Raw genomic sequence first — 16,296 nt, forward strand, 5'->3', positions numbered from 1 at the left:
GACCCAGGGGTCTTTTCTGAGACTGATACTCCAACCAAGAACCATTCATGGATATAACCTAGAACCCCTGCACAAATGTAGCCCACGGCAGCTCAGTCTCCAAGTGGTTTCCCTAGTAAGGGGAACAGGGACTGTCTCGGACATGAACTCAGTGGCTGGCTCTTTGACCACCCTCCCCACTGAGGGGGGACAGCCTTACCAGGCCACAGAGAAGGACATTGCAGCAGTCCTGATGACACCAGATAGGCTAGGGTCAGATGGAAGGGGAGGAGGACCTCCCCTATCAGTTGTCTTGGAGAGGGGAATGGGAGGAGATGAGGGAAGGTAGAATTGGGAGGGAATGAAGAAGGGGGCTACAGCTGGGATACAAAGTGAATAAACTATAATTAATATAAAAATAAATATTTATTTAAAATTGAAATTGTGGTTGTTTTTCTAAGTTGTGGTATGTGTGTGCATGTGTATATGTGTGTATGTGTGTGTGTGTATGTATAAGTGTGTGTGTGTCTGTGTATGCTATTTTTTAAATAGCTCGCTCGTTTCAAAGATCAGTTTTGAAATAAGAGCATAATCAAATACTGGATAACTTAGGATGTTTGTCATTAAAACATGCTTACAGTTCGCATCAAATCCATGCTGGAATCACCTTGTTTCATCTCACTTTGTTTCCATCCATCACAATGTGACTATTTGTGATAACTGCTGAGCACTGGAGAATGTAAACAGTATGTTTTTAAATGTGAAAGAACTTTAATATTTAGTTTGTGAGATACTATTTGCAAAGATTATTTGAAAGAAAAGACATTACAAAATAGGAAAGGTAAGATTCAGTGAAAAATAATATAAGAATTTAAGCTATTATTATTAAATGGGGAAAATGCTTTAAAAAGTTTCTACACCAGTTTTGTAAAATGATGAATTTACTTCAATTTAATATTTTAATTTTACAGAATTAAAAAGTTAGCCATCCTGGTTTTTGAAACCATGAAATTTCTTCCTAGATTTTAGTCAATTTTTACTTTACAGTTTCCTTGGCTTTAAAGCATAATTAAAGGAAAAAGTTCTGGTGAATACTCAGCTTTTTGACTAAAGCAGTCCTTTACAGTCAAGTTTTACTATAGAAATGATTCCATTTGTGAGATGACTTAGAGATTACAAATCTCTCACCTTTTCAGGACAAAAATAATTTTTTTTCTTCACCAATTAAAGGAGTTGCCATCTCTCTCTCTCTCTCTCTCTCTCTCTCTCTATATATATATATATATATATATATATATATATATATATATTTGTACTATCTTCCCACACAGAACAAGTACATTGTGGAAAATGAACAAGAAAATGGTGGGGGGATGCTTTCTTTTGGGCATGACATGGCCATTGCACTTATGACCTCACAGCACCTATGGTTACCTTATTCGGACCAATCCAGTCAATAATCTAACATGGGTCAGGGAGGAGCAGTCAAGCTACCGAGGAGTCAAGGGCAATTGTTGTTCCTGGGGGAGAAGGAATAACTTATTTTGGGTGTGTGTATGGCTGTTGGGAGGTTTCCCATTCTCGTGCTGGCAGCAGTAATTGGACTCAGTGTGTTAAAAGGAAAAGAAAAGAACATTAAGGTAGGAGGGGCAAGGCTAGGAGGTATCCAGAGACAATGCAAGGGAGGAATATGGGATGAGCGTGCTCAAGATACGCCATATAGGTGTATAGTTATCAACGAGTTCATATTTTCAAAGGAGCTAGATATGAAAGCTCATGTTTATAATTGTGGCCCTCTGGAGACAGAATCAAGGAAGATCATGAGTTCAAGGCATCACAGTGAAACCTTTTCTTAGAAAATTAGTACCTGACAACAACAGATCATCTGGAGGTATCTCCATTCCTGATCTCAAGCTGTACTACAGGGCAACAGTAATAAAAACTGCATGGTATTGGCATAGAAACAGAAAGGAGGATCAATGGAACCGCATAGAAGACCCAGAAATAAATCCACACTCCTATGAATACTCGATATTCGACAAAGAAGCCAAATCCATTCAATGGAAAAAAGACAGCATATTCAACAAATGGTGCTGGACCAACTGGATGTCTACATGCAGAAAAATGAAAATAGATCCATATTTATCACCCTGCACAAAACTAAAGTCAAAGTGGATCAAGGACCTCAACATAAAACCAGATACCCTAAATCAATTGGAAAAAAAAGTGGGGAACAGCCTAGAACTCATTGGCACAGGAGACTACTTCCTGAACAGAACACCAACAGCACAGGCTCTAAGAGCAACAATCAATAAATGGGACCTCATGAAACTGAAAAGTTTCTGTAAAGCAAAGGATACCGTCATCAAAACAAAACGACTGCCTACAGATTGGGAAAGAATCTTCACTAACCCTTTATCTGACAGAGGACTAATATCCAGTATATATAAAGAACTAAAGAAGCTGAAAAGCAGCAATCCAAGTAATCCAATTAAAAAATGGGGAACAGAGCTAAACAGAGAATTCTCGACAGAGGAATATCGAATGGCAGAAAAACACTTAAAGAAATGCTCATCCTCATTAGCCATCAGGGAAATGCAAATCAAAACGACCCTGAGATATCACCTTACACCCATCAGAATGGCCAAGATGAAAAACTCAAGCGATAACACATGCTGGAGAGGTTGTGGAGAAAGGGGAACCCTCTTCCACTGCTGGTAGGAATGTAAACTGGTACAACCACTCTGGAAAGCTATCTGGCGCTTTCTAAGACAAATAGGAATAGTGCTTCTCCAGACCCAGCTATACCACTGCTAGGTATATACCCAAAGTTTGTTCAAGTACACAAAAAGGACACTTGCTCAACCATGTTTATAGCAGCTCTATTTGTAATAGCCAGAACCTGGAAACAACCCAGATGTCCATCAATGGTGGAATGGGTACAGAAATTGTGGTATTTTTATACAATGGAATACTACTCAGCAATCAAAAAGGAGGAAATCATGAAATTTGCAGGCAAATGGTGGGATCTATAAAAGATCATTCTGAGTGAAATATCCCAGAAGGAGAAAGACAAACATGGGATATACTCACTTACATAGACCTATAAGATATGATAAACATAATGAAATCTATATACCTAAAAAAGATAATCAATTGAGCAGACATGGGGTAAGATGATCAATCCTTGTTTAGAAAGACAGATGGGATGTGCATTGAACGTATGACAGGAGTCTACTGAGTGCATCTGAAAGACTCTAACTAGCAGTGCTTTCAAAGCAAAGACTCATGACCAAACCTTTGGCAGAGTACAGGGAATCATAAGAAAGAAGGGGAGTTAGTCTGATGGGGAAAGGATAGGAGCTCCACAAGGACCAAATATATCTGGGCACAGGGTCTTTTCTGAGACTGACATTCAACCAAGGACCATGTATGGATATAACCTAGAACCTCCACTCAGATGTAGCCTGTGGTAGCTCAGTAACCAATTGGTTTCCCAAAGTGAGGGGAACAAGGACTATTTCTAACAGGAACTCAATGACTGGCTCTTTGGTCTCCCCACCCCCGAAGGGAGGAGCAGTCCTGTTAGGCCACAGAAGAGGGCTTTGCAGCCAGTCCTGAAGATACCTGATAAAACAGGATCAGATGAATGGGGAGGAGGTCCCCCCATCAGTGGACTTGGAAAGGGGCACAGTGGAGATGAGGGAGGGAGGGAGGGACTGGGAGGGAATGACAGATCGGGACACGGCTGGGATACAGAGTTAATAAAATGTAACTGATTAAAAAATAAATAAAGAAAGAAAGAAAAAAAAAAGAAAAAGAAAATTAGTACCTGCCCAAGACACATCAGCATAGGTATCTATATTCATCTATTTATTATTTTTCACTCTCTAAGTATGACATGAGTTACATCAGCTATAAAAACATACTGGTATCTCCAGTGCACAGTTTTCTTCCCAGAAAGGAACATACAGAGATAAGGTGAGCACTTTGAGGCTAAATGTATCATTGTTACAGGATTCTGAAAGATAGAGTCATTTGAATAAAGCTCGATATTTTATAGACATACATTTAGTCACCTTTCTCAAAAGAGACAAAATGCCTCCTTTACCAGACTCTGCTGACTTCCGACTCCAAGTGTTTGAAGCACCATGTCTGCCTCTAGGCAGTTTGAAAAGAATTGTGTATCTAATGTAAGTACTTCATAGCTACTGACCTTCCCTTCAATATCAAATAGCTATTTCCACCATATATATGTGAATATATAGATATATATATATCTATATATTCAAAGCAGTTTTTAAACTTTTTTAATATTTGAGGGCAGAAACTTTTAAAAAAATTTTAGAGGTGCATTTCAGTGACATTGGAGAGTGACTATGGATGCTCTCATTTCCAGTACGACAGGAATATTTTGAAATGTTCACTCAAATTAAAGCCACTCCAATATTTAAACACAGCCTTATTTCAAATATAGGCATTTTATAAACATACATAATGCAATTTATCAGAAGTCTGTGTATCAATGTTTGCTTTCTGCATTATTGATAATAACATTAAACTTTATTTTTTCATTAATTTTTATGTTGGCTAGCAAAATCAGGCATTTAAATAACTGAATTACAGGCCCAGCGGCTCCTTCATTGTGGAACAGAACTCTGATTTAAATATATATGTTTTGAATAGCTATTGAAGGGAAATTCATTCCTTCCCTGACACATCTTTGTAAGCCTATCTGGAATTATTTAAGCCACCTCTTTCTGGTATTGCTGAGCTGCCTCTCTGGTGCAGTGGTCATTTAACCTGTATTATCAGCTGTTAAAACGTTAATGCTCTTTTGAAACACCAAACCATCCCATATCCCTTATGTTTCTCTGTCTCTCTCTCTTTTTCTCTCTGTCTCTTTGTCTTCCTCCCTCCCTCCATCCTCCCCCTCTTCTCTCCTTCCTTTTTCCCCCTTTTGGTAAATAATATATTTGTTTGTCTTTTTTAATTTTATTTTTTATGTTAATTACAGTTTATTCACTTTGTATCCCAGCTTTAGCCCCCTCCCTTACTCTCTCCCAATCTCACCTTCCCTCCCTTATCTCCTCCCATGCCCCTCTCCAAGTCCACTAGTCTAGTCTGAACATTTGGCACATGCATACAGTATATAAAAATCAGTACAGGGTAATTAGCACTTCCATATCATTAAAAATTTATCATTTCTATGTGTTGGAGCTTTGGTTTTTAGTTATTTTTAGTATGTTCTATGTTCTCATAGCCAAAAGCTGTCTTACTGTGTTGTAGAAACACGGAATCATTTTTTTTTTTCACATTGTGTGTTAAGTGACTATCTTAATTACATGGGCTGGAGTTTCTTAAATGCCGTAGCAAACAGCAGGACTCTACTGCTTTGATGTTGAGGAATAGCATTCTCTTCTCTATACCATACTTTCATTATCCATGTATCTGATGATGATCATCCTGATTAACTTTATTTCGGTAAGCAGAGATGTTCATTTGTCTCTTCATATAACAGCTTTGATAAGCATAGACTTCCATGTGTCTGTTGATATAATGGTTTCATTTCACTTGCTGATCATTTGGGAGTCTTAAACTCTGTGTTAAGATATAGGACTACACCACACAATGAGCATTTGCTTCTAGACAGGCTTCACATATGAAGTGATCCCAGAGATTACAATGGAACTTTCAATTTCCTGTTGCCTAGAGATGCTGTGACCACTCTGACAGTATCTAGGCCCAGTATCTGTGCTCTAGGCAGCCTTACGGCCCAGTTTTTCTTCCAATCCAACATTCCCTGAAACTTCCATTCTTAAAAAAAACCCAGTGTCCTTAGCTTCATGTACCTTCAGAGTACAGTTTCTAATAGAGAAAGAGAGATGGTGGAGGAATCATTTCTTCTCTTACTTCATTATTAAAATAAAAAATTACCAGTTTGGGTGGGAAAGCATTGTTATCGATTATACAATCGAGGATAAGGTGTTTGGGAGCAGTCAGCTTTTCCTTACAGCCATCCTATTCTGCAGCACACCTGCTCAAGTCTACACAGCCTACACAAGAGCTCACTGTCATGACTGTCTACAAAGCATCTTAAAGATTATGAGAAAGAAACTGTTCTTTTATCTCAAGTTTACCATGTTCTTTCTGTGAATTCAGAACTTTATAGCTTCAGAATGTATTCAGATGAAGCTCTGTTTTCAACAACCTGAGCTATGCCAGGTTTGGCTAAAGGCTTTCACGTTTTAATGTTGTGTCCTGAAGAGTGATGTTTGAATTCTTATCCATGACACACCTGCAACTATATAATATAAGATACATATTAAAAAGCCAAGAAGTGTTTTGATTTTACAGTGATGTCCACCTTTAATATCATCCCCTTTTTTTAATCAGAAAAAGGACTTACTAATGAATTAGGAAGTATTTCAACAAATGACTCAACCAATTTTAATTTTTCTGTTAATTTTTTTTTGTCCTAAATTTCATTGCCCATAATTCCAAATCAAGAGTATGGTTATTTATGCTGGCACAGAACCTTTAAACAGGAATAAACTTATTTAATAATGCTGAAGTATGTGTATGTCCTTTACCTTGCAAATTTCTGAGGCTTATAAGCAATGAGGCATACTTAATATTTTCCACTTGAAAATATTTATGGGTTGTTTGTTTCATTTGGGTTAAGTGTTTCTGTTTAAATAAGATTTTATTTAATTCTTTGACAGTTTCACACAGTGTTCTTTGAACATATTCACAATCTTCCTGACAACTCCTAGATATTTTCTCTCATCCCCACTTCACCTACCCATCTTACTAGGCGATTTCTTCTTCTCTTTATAAATCACACTGAGCTCAATTTGTGTTGCCCAACTACTTGTAGGAGTTGGGTGTGTTTTGGAGTGTGGTTCACCCACCAGGGGTCACACCATTAAAAAAAACTATTTCTTTCTCTCTAAGTGGCTATAACAGGTCTTGAACTTCAGTTAGTGGTTTCTGGACACTCCCCTGCCATACTGAGATCTTGCACAGGTCTTATGCATGCTGCCATAACCACTGTGAGTTCATATTTGCAGCTGACCTACTCTTTCCAGAAAGCATTTTCTTTTTCTGAAGTTATCCACTACCTCTGGCCTTAAAATCCTTCTTCTTCTTTTTTTTTCATTTTATTCACAATTGTTTTGTCACTATTTTCTTTATTTAAATTCTTTCAAACAATATATTTGGTAATATTATTTCCTCCCTTAACTCTGCCCAAATATTGCTCTCCTTACACACTCTATCTTCTTTCTCTTTCTTAAAATAAAAACAGAAACACACACACACACACACACACACACACACACACACACACAGAGAGAGAGAGAGAGAGAGAGAGAGAGAGAGAGAGAGAGAGAGAGAGAGATTTGTCTTGGCCAACTGCTTCTGCATATGTGACCTGCTTTAGGGTGTGGGTAATATACCGAGTGTCACTCCACTGAAGAAAGCTGATTAGAGCAACTGTGAAATGCAGGTAGCTATGTGGTTAGAGGTGGGATCTTGTTCCTACTTTTCTTTCTCTGTGCTGGAATTTTTGTGGTTTGAACTTGTATAGGTCTTGTACATGTTCTTGCAATCTTTCTGTTCCCTCTTGCATACGGATCTTGAGCTTCCGGGGTTGAAGTGTGATATGCTATTCCCAGTTAGGGTTGAAATCACCAGCTCTTATAATTCTCTGCATGGTGATGAGTTGAAGGTCTGTGTTAATTGCCATCTATCATTAGCAGAACTTCTCTGTTCAGGGTTGAGGGGTTAACTGAATTGGTTTATGTGTATAGAAATGAGCCAACAGGAGTCATTTTGATTCTATGTTCAATCAGCAAAATAAAATCACTATGTTTCCTCCTAGGATGGTGATTTCTATAGTCACAAGCTTTCACCCCATTAACAGTACTGGGTATGGGTTCCATCTGATAGTGTGGGTCTTATGAAACACAATCAGAACCCTGTTGGTTACTCCCATAATATTTGTAGCAATGGGCATATCTTATCAGGCCAGTCTCTACTGCAGCTCACACAAATCACAGGTGGGCGAGACTAGTGATTACTTTCCTCTTGCAGCAGCCTACATTCACCTTCCATCAGTATGAAAGCTGGCAAGTAGGGATGAAGCATCCAGGTAAGAACTAGCTCCATCTCTTCCATATTCAGTGACTCAAGTCTGTGGTATCTTCAGCAATAGGGTTTAACCATCATGTTCTATAAGGTCAGCAATAGCAGTGGCAACAACATTATCTACATTCCTGTTCAAAACGATGCTTGGAGTCTTAGAGCAATACAACAAGGGAAGGAGATCAAGGGGATCAAATGAAAAAAGGAAGACATCAAAGTCCCCTTATTTGCATGTGATGTGATTTTACATGTAAAACGCCCTAACAACTCAATGAGAAAATTAACAGCAGCTGATGGATACATCCAGCAAAGTAGCAGAAAACAAAATTAATAAGCACAATTTAGTAACCTTCCTATATACAGATGATAAACATACCGAAAAAAAGTGTCACGGAAAAATGCCATGTACAAAACATACCAATATGTAACCCCAAAGTTGAGGTAATTCTGGAATACTCAGGTGATTCAAGGGCAATTGTATGGCCCTTCATTGTAAACAAGGACACCAAAGAGACAATCTTACAGTGGAAGCAATATCAAGTGATAAGATATTAAAAAAGTAGGACAAATCTCTGAGTACTGAATTGATGACTGAGATAAACAATGAAGAATCCAAAGAAAATGGGGTTTCCCCTGAAAACAACAGATGGGACTATATCTCAGGCAACCTTCTGATTTTCACATGATGCTGGTGCCAGACTTCTATCCATCAGATCTGGGAAACAACAAAGTTATGTTATTTGGAACCCTGGCATCTTTGTAAATTTTGTATAAAACAAGAGAAAACAAATGTAAGATGTGGTAGAAATGACACGTTTAATGTTAAAAGTGAAAAGTTTAAACTAATTTTCCTGTTTGTAAAAGAAAATAATTGCTGAATTAAATTTCGGGGGCAACACCTATTACTGAGACTGTGCAGGACTCTGAGAAGTGAAGGGGGCAGCACACAAACCAGTCAGAGTATCTGGAGTTGTGAAATGGGAGCATTTCGTGTAGAAGGAACTAGGAAGGAGACACGTAACCCAGAAATCTTATTAAAAGGTATTTTATGGACTGTGAAAGGATATTGCATTTTTTTTCAGACACATTATTGTTTTAATTGTGAGAATGATATAATGTGTTAAGTATGTCCTTAATGAAGTTTATTCTTTCTGGAGCATAGATGATGTGTTGATTGAGAGTGATACCAGGATGGAAAGAAACAAGTTAAAAGGCTATCAGGGTATTTAGAGTGTAGCTTATGTCTTTATGTCTTTAGATTCAGAACAGTGAGGAAGAACAGAAAGCTTCAGGTTCCTGGAATGTTCAGGGACTAGAATATGCTGGTTAAAAACAATGAGAAATAGTAAGAGCTGGAAAGGACAGGAACCACACAAGGAGAGCAACAGAACCAGAAAACTTGAACACAGGGAACTTCCCAGAGACTCATACTCCAACCAAGGACTATTCATGGAGATAACCTAGAACTCCTGCACAGATGTAGCACATGATAGTTCAGTGTCCAAGTGGGTTACGTAGTAACGGGAAGAGCGACTGACTCTGACATAATCTGATTGGCCTGCTCTTTGATCACTTCCCCCTGATGGGGGAGCAGCCTTACCAGGCCACAGAAGACGACAATGCAGCCACTCCTGAGGTGATCTGATAGACTAAGATCAGAAGGAAGGAGAAGAGGACCCCCCATCAGTGGACTTGGGGAGGGGCATGCATGTAGAAGGGGGAGGGAGGGTGGGATTGGGAGGGGAGGAGGGAGGGGCTTATGGGGGATTACAAAATGAATAAAGTGTAATTAATAGTAAAAAAAAAAAAAAAACAATGAGAAAGGCAAGGATAACACCAGGTTGAAAAGCAGTACCGAGAGGGACCAGTTTTGTTATGGACACAAAATAAGTTCAGTCTTAAACATGACACGGGCCTGAAACATTTGGATGAAGAGGGACATCTTGATTTATGTGGTGAGTTTCAGGATTGTGTCTCAGTGTGGCAATTCTTAGTACAGTGGGTAGTGCTTAAATTTTTGAGAGTATAAAACAATTTTTTTTAAGAGAGTGACCTAAAAAATGATGAGAAATGACATTAGAGGAAGGGACAAAGAAGATGAACAGAAGAAGAATAACAGAAATTGCTTTGTAGGTTTGCAGCATTTGTCAATCACCATGTACTAAGTCTTTGCACTATTACTTATTTTTGAGCTACCAATGTCACATCACAAGGGAAAGAGATGAACCTGATTTACTGCCTTTTGTTGTGCAAACTGGCTCTATGTCTCTATGATATCACCCAGGAGCTTTGAAGGAGGAGCAGAGTCAGAAGGCAGAGCCAGTAAAAAACTGCAAATATGTATGCAGAGATGCCTTTAGAGACTTTTACAAAGCTAGGACAGAAATAAAGACTGCGGGCTAAGTATGTTTGGATTAGGTTCCAGTTGGAGTCATTGCTCAGTGATTTAATCCTCCTAGTCAGTAGCCATTTGAGATAAAAAGGATGATTGACAAGTGGGATCACTAAAGAATCATTATGTCTGGATGAACTAGGAGAAATGAGATCACAAGGGCAGGATGCAAGTTTGGGACATGAAGGCAAACTCTTCTCTTACAAAAGTGGAGGCGAGGAGAGATCAGCGGTTTGTGTTTTTGTTGTAGCAATTCCTGGGATATTCTTGTGTTGGTTTCACATTTTGAAGCATCAATAAGATAAAAAGTAGCATTGAAGGAAAGGTGCTGAAGCTTGGGACTCTGAGTGTATTTCAAGCACGAAAAGTTGCTGGGAACTCTTCCCTTGGAGAAGCAGATGGCACACATTCACGTGGGAATAATTTTTTTTTCTGGTCATTCATTCTTTTAATATAAAAGTAGATGGAGAAGTCAGCTATATGAAAGCAGAGATGGCCTTTGTGAAGCAGAGCCGCAAAAAAGTTCAATGAGGGTAAGAAAGTTGAAAGGTTATCCAGTGGGAGCTTCAAAAGTTGTGGTATGAGTTTTGCTGTATCAATGATAGGTAAGGTCACTGATGACAAAGAGAAAACACTAAGAGACTTGGTGGTTGATCTTGTATGCTGTATTTCCAGTTGTTGATTTCTGTGCCCTGAGATCAGGTTGCAGTCTGGATATGGGCATTTTTATTATTGTTGAAGAATTTCCTCAATCAATGTTGTGTAAATAATGCTCCCCAAATATGTCTGGTTGGCTAATAAAGAAGCCAAAGAGCCAATGACTAGGCAGAGGGCATAGTAGGCAAGAGTTCCATTCCCAGTGAGGGGTTACTGGGTTGGGGGGGAGACAAAGAGAGAGAGAGAGAAAGAGGAAGAGAGAGAGAGAGTGAGGGAGGGAGGGAGAGAGGATGGAATAAGAATGGCTCTATAGACAGGTTAGAATTAATAGCTGCCCAGCTGCAGTGCTCTGAAGCTTAATAATAAATGGAATAGGTCTCTGTCTCATTATTTGGGACCTAGAGTTGGCAGAGATTAAAAAAAAAAAACCAAACCTTTAATTCAACAAGAACTAAAATAAATTTTAAAAAATGCAGTCATTTAACACTTGTGGTAAGCATGGAAACTGTGATCAAAAGAGCAACAGGCCTAATTACAGGTGTAGTGGAAAGCTGTAATTAGAGGATAATCATATGAGAAGGTGACCAAGTGGAGTACAGTTGTAAGTAGTCAGTTAAAACAACACCAGGCTACAATCCCATAATATGTACTGCCACTACGTTGGCCACTGATGACAATGATGGTGGTGGTGATGGTGTCGGTAGTGATGATGAGGGTGATTGATGATACATGAAGTCATTTTAAAGATAACACACTTTTGCAAAAGAGGAAAAATGCCAATGTATGAGCAGTACGAATCTGAAGGAGTCTCGTTCACTTTGGGTTCAAGATGCAACACTTTCTAACACTTGTAGTCTTTCTTTGCACAAAGGGAATATAAAAGTTGCAGGGTAGGGAGAAATTGGGGTGAGTACCAGCTGTTTTTCCTATTACTGTAACAAAATGCCCAACAAAAGCAAACTAAGGCAGGAAGAGCTTGCTTTGCTCTTGTTTTGAGGGTATGGTCAGTAGTATTGGAGAGGGACACAGTGGACAGCATGGTGGTAGGGGCAAGAGGTTTCAGGTCACATTGTGCCTTCAGCAGAGAGAGATGAAAGCTGATGCTCCACTCCTTTGGTGCTGTGTGTTCAGTCCATACCCTCAGCCCGTAGAGCAAGTCTGCCCTCATTCAGGGTAGAAGCCTCCCTCCTCCCCCCACTTAAATCTCTCTGGAAGTGTCTTCTCAGGCACACACAGAGTTCTCTTGTCTAGGTAATTTCACTCAGCTTGATCAACAAGATAAACTGTTGCAGAGCTGACTCTGGTTTAATCTATAGCGTGAATATAACATTTGGTGAAATGGCAGCCTAACTACTTTCTGAAGTTGTAGTCCTAGAATTTTTAGAATTTTCTTCTTTTTATTTTTCTTGTCAGAATACTTTCTGTTTCTAGCTGTCTCAATAAGTTTATTTTGATAAAATGGAAACTGTAAATATTTTCCTAGATGCAGAAGAGATACAGAGAGCTATGGCAGTTTAAACTTGATTTAATGAAGAAAACAAAGCAAATCTGTTGCTTTTATGATACTGGATTCATGTGTCTGGGAGGAATGAGGCCATATGTTCAGATATATTTTGTACCTGTTTAAAGAAGGGTAGAGCATAATACAGAAGGAAGAAGAGGGATTTCTGTAGCTCACATCTCAGATAATGTCACTTGACTGCTAAAACCCTTCCAATATTTAGGTTTAAAAGACTGAACAGATTCACAAAGACTATTTGTGCTCTCTCTCTCTCTCTCTCTCTCTCTCTCTCTCTCTCTCTCTCTCTCTCTGTATATTTGCAAATAACTAAATGTCTCTCCATGCCTTCTAACACCTAATGTGTTCATTTTGAGTTAGCTATTAAATGAGTAAGTTGTTTTTATTAAAGATATAATCTGTTTTTCTTCAAAAGTCTACATTTTCTTTTTTTTTGAATCATCTCCAATTTTATTCTTTTTTTTTCATCAATTACACTTTATTCATTCTGCATCCCCCCATAAGCCCCTCCCTCCTCTCCTCCCAATCCCACCCTCCCTCCTCCCTCTGCTTGCATGCCACTCCCCAAGTCCACTAATAGGGGAGGTTCTCCTCTCCTTTCTGATCTTAGTCTGTCAGTTCACATCAAAAGTGGCTGCATTGTCCTCTACTATGGCCTGGTAAGGCTGCTCCCCCCCAGAGGGAGGTGATCAAAGAGCAGGCCAATCAGATTATGTCAGAGGCAGTCCCTCTTCACATTACTATGTAACCCAATTGGACTCTGAACTGCCCTGGGCTACATCTGTGCAGGGGTTCTGGGTTATCTCCATGAATAGTCCTTGGTTGGAGTATGAGTCTCTGGGAAGTTCCCTGTGTTCAAATTTTCCCATTCTGTTGCTCTCCTTGTGGAGACCCTGTCCTCTCCAGCTCTTACTATTTCCCAGTTCTTACCTAAAATTCCATTCACTCTGCCCAACAGTTGCCCATCAGGCTCAGCATCTGCTTTGATAGTCTGAAGGGCAGAGGCTTTCAGAGGTCCTCTGTGGTAGGTTCCTAGGTTGTTTCCTGTTTTCCTCTTCTTCTGATGTCCATCCTCTTTGCCTTTCTGGATGGGGATTGGACATTTTAGTTAGGGTCCTTTCTCTTGCTTAGTTTCTTTAGATGCACAGGTTTTAGTGGGTTTATCCTATGTTCTATGTCTATATGAGTGGGATCTGGAAAGAACCATCCTGAGTGAGTTGTCCCAGAAGCAAAAAGTCTACATTTTCATTGTGTCATTGTCTGTTGCCACTGCTCTCCAGAAAATTTTGAATCTATATTAACAGCAAAGAAATTAATAATGAATAAAGATATCATAGATATTAGTTAATATTGATGATAAAGTTTCATCTTTAAAATGTCTGAGAATGTTTTTATGCATAAACTCATTTGTTTACAGTTTATGGGCTGCTACATTTAATAAATTATAGTGAGTGGAAAATGCACTAAGTCAAAGCAACTATGTAAAGACAAAATACCCAAGAAAATCTAAGTAAAAGGAAATATTATTTCTGCTCTGATTTCAAAGGATTTAAGAACATATCTCCCTAGTCTCCCTACCCTGTGCCTGTGAAGAGACAGAGCAGCATGGCTGAGGGTGTTTGGTAGGGCAAAGTAACTCAGGAAAGGAAAGAAAGGGGAATTGCTGAGATGTCCTGATGCTTTGAGAAATCATCCCCAATCACCTGGATTCCTTCCAGTAGACTCCACCCCCTAAAGTTCCGCCCTTTCCCACCAGTCCCCTAGTCTGGCCACAAACCTTCCACACATTTGAGGGGGATAATTGGTACTTCAATGATGAAAACTTGGTAAAAAATTATTTTCAGTATTATTTGGTATTGGGATCATGCAGTACTTCAAGTCATTCGAAATTAAATATTTATCACTTTGTATATTTCTATAGATACTGAATTTTATATGAATTTATAAGATATCACTTATGAAGAGGACAGTGCAGAAATTCAGAAGAAAATGCTACCTCCTTAGATAGACACAATTGTGTTTATGGCTGAAGATGTCTGGAGTACTCAGTTCACAAAAGGGGAAGACTGATAGCACCACAAACCATGGATTATGTGCAAAAAACACAAACAAAAGAAAGCAGAAATAAATTGAAAGACCATTCATTGAATAAATACTATCCAAAGTCATGGTAGCATATTAATTAACATTTTTGCACTTCAAGAGTTTGCACAGTGGTGTGTGTGTGTGCATGTGTGTGTGTGTGATGACAGAGCCAGAGTCAGCATTCTGTACCATGAGGTCAACATTCACACACACACACACACACACGCACACACACACACACACACACACACACACACCACATCTGATTTAGATTAGTGCACATACATGAAACACAGCACACTCAGCCCTTTAACAATATGTAGTTGATGGCAGTCTCTTCAATAAAGAGAAACGTGGAAAAGCTAGACCCGGAAGTACTTTGTATCATTTAAGCATACTATTGAGATGGATTCGATGCTGTCTGTGATCGACAGGACTCTTCTCACCCTCTGGTTTGTTCTGACACACAACTTCTAGACCTGTGAAAGCTCTGTGGAGTTAGTCCACAGGCGTGGTTGGCACATTAAGCAGTTGGTCCCCTTGATATGAATTGTAAACAAACAAGTATATTTTAGCTATTTTAATAGAAAAAGAATTAAGATACTACTCAGCTGTAGTGTACCTATCTGCTTGCTATTTCTTCCAAAACATGTCAGAATTACTCTCAGTAATACTTATAAAAATGAGCAATAATATGTTCAAGGAGAATGTTGACACCTTTCTTCTACTGATTTTAAAATATGCAATAAAAAGTTAATCATTACATTTAAAAATGATAAAATTGATATTTCTGGAACACATACATATATACCTTTAAATATGTTAGTGGGCTTTAGAAATGAATCATAACTTTGCAAAATGTGTTTTGAAAACTATGTAAGAGTTACTAATGGTTTTATAAAAATAAATTTTCTTTCTGTATTCATATTTAGAAAGTCACATTTCAGTCATCCTTCACACATGCTTCAGAAACACTGTTTTGTTTGTTTGGTTGGTTGGTTTTGTTTTTTTCAAGGCAGGGTTTCTTTGTGTAGCCTTGGCTCACTTTGTAAACCAGGCTGGCCTTGTACTCACAGAGATCTGCCTGCCTCTGCCTCCCTGAGTGCTGGGATTAAAAGTATGTGCCAGCCTGCCCGGTTCATCAAAACACTTTTTAAGTTTAAATTTCTAAGTTTTTTTCATATAAGGTGACAAATGAACAAGCAACATGTTTGTATACACATAGTATATACATAGTAATGTGTGTCTATGTGCAGTCTCACTGCTTTAAAAACTGACAAATAGTGAGCTACTTAATGTCATTTGTCACTTCTGATATAGGATCTACAAACTGCTGCATTTTTATAAAGAGTAATTATGTGTTTTATAGATTCAGTAGTAATACTTATATATGAAATAAAATAATTTCATTTTAAAGTAAGCTATGACATTGAAAACATTCTTCAGGAGGCATCTTATATTTTTGTTTACTGAAAATAGGTTTATGTCATCTCTAAGGGAGAGCAGAGGCTCTTCC

Source organism: Meriones unguiculatus, chromosome 4, assembly GCF_030254825.1.
Source record: "Meriones unguiculatus strain TT.TT164.6M chromosome 4, Bangor_MerUng_6.1, whole genome shotgun sequence".
NCBI lineage: Eukaryota > Metazoa > Chordata > Mammalia > Rodentia > Muridae > Meriones > Meriones unguiculatus.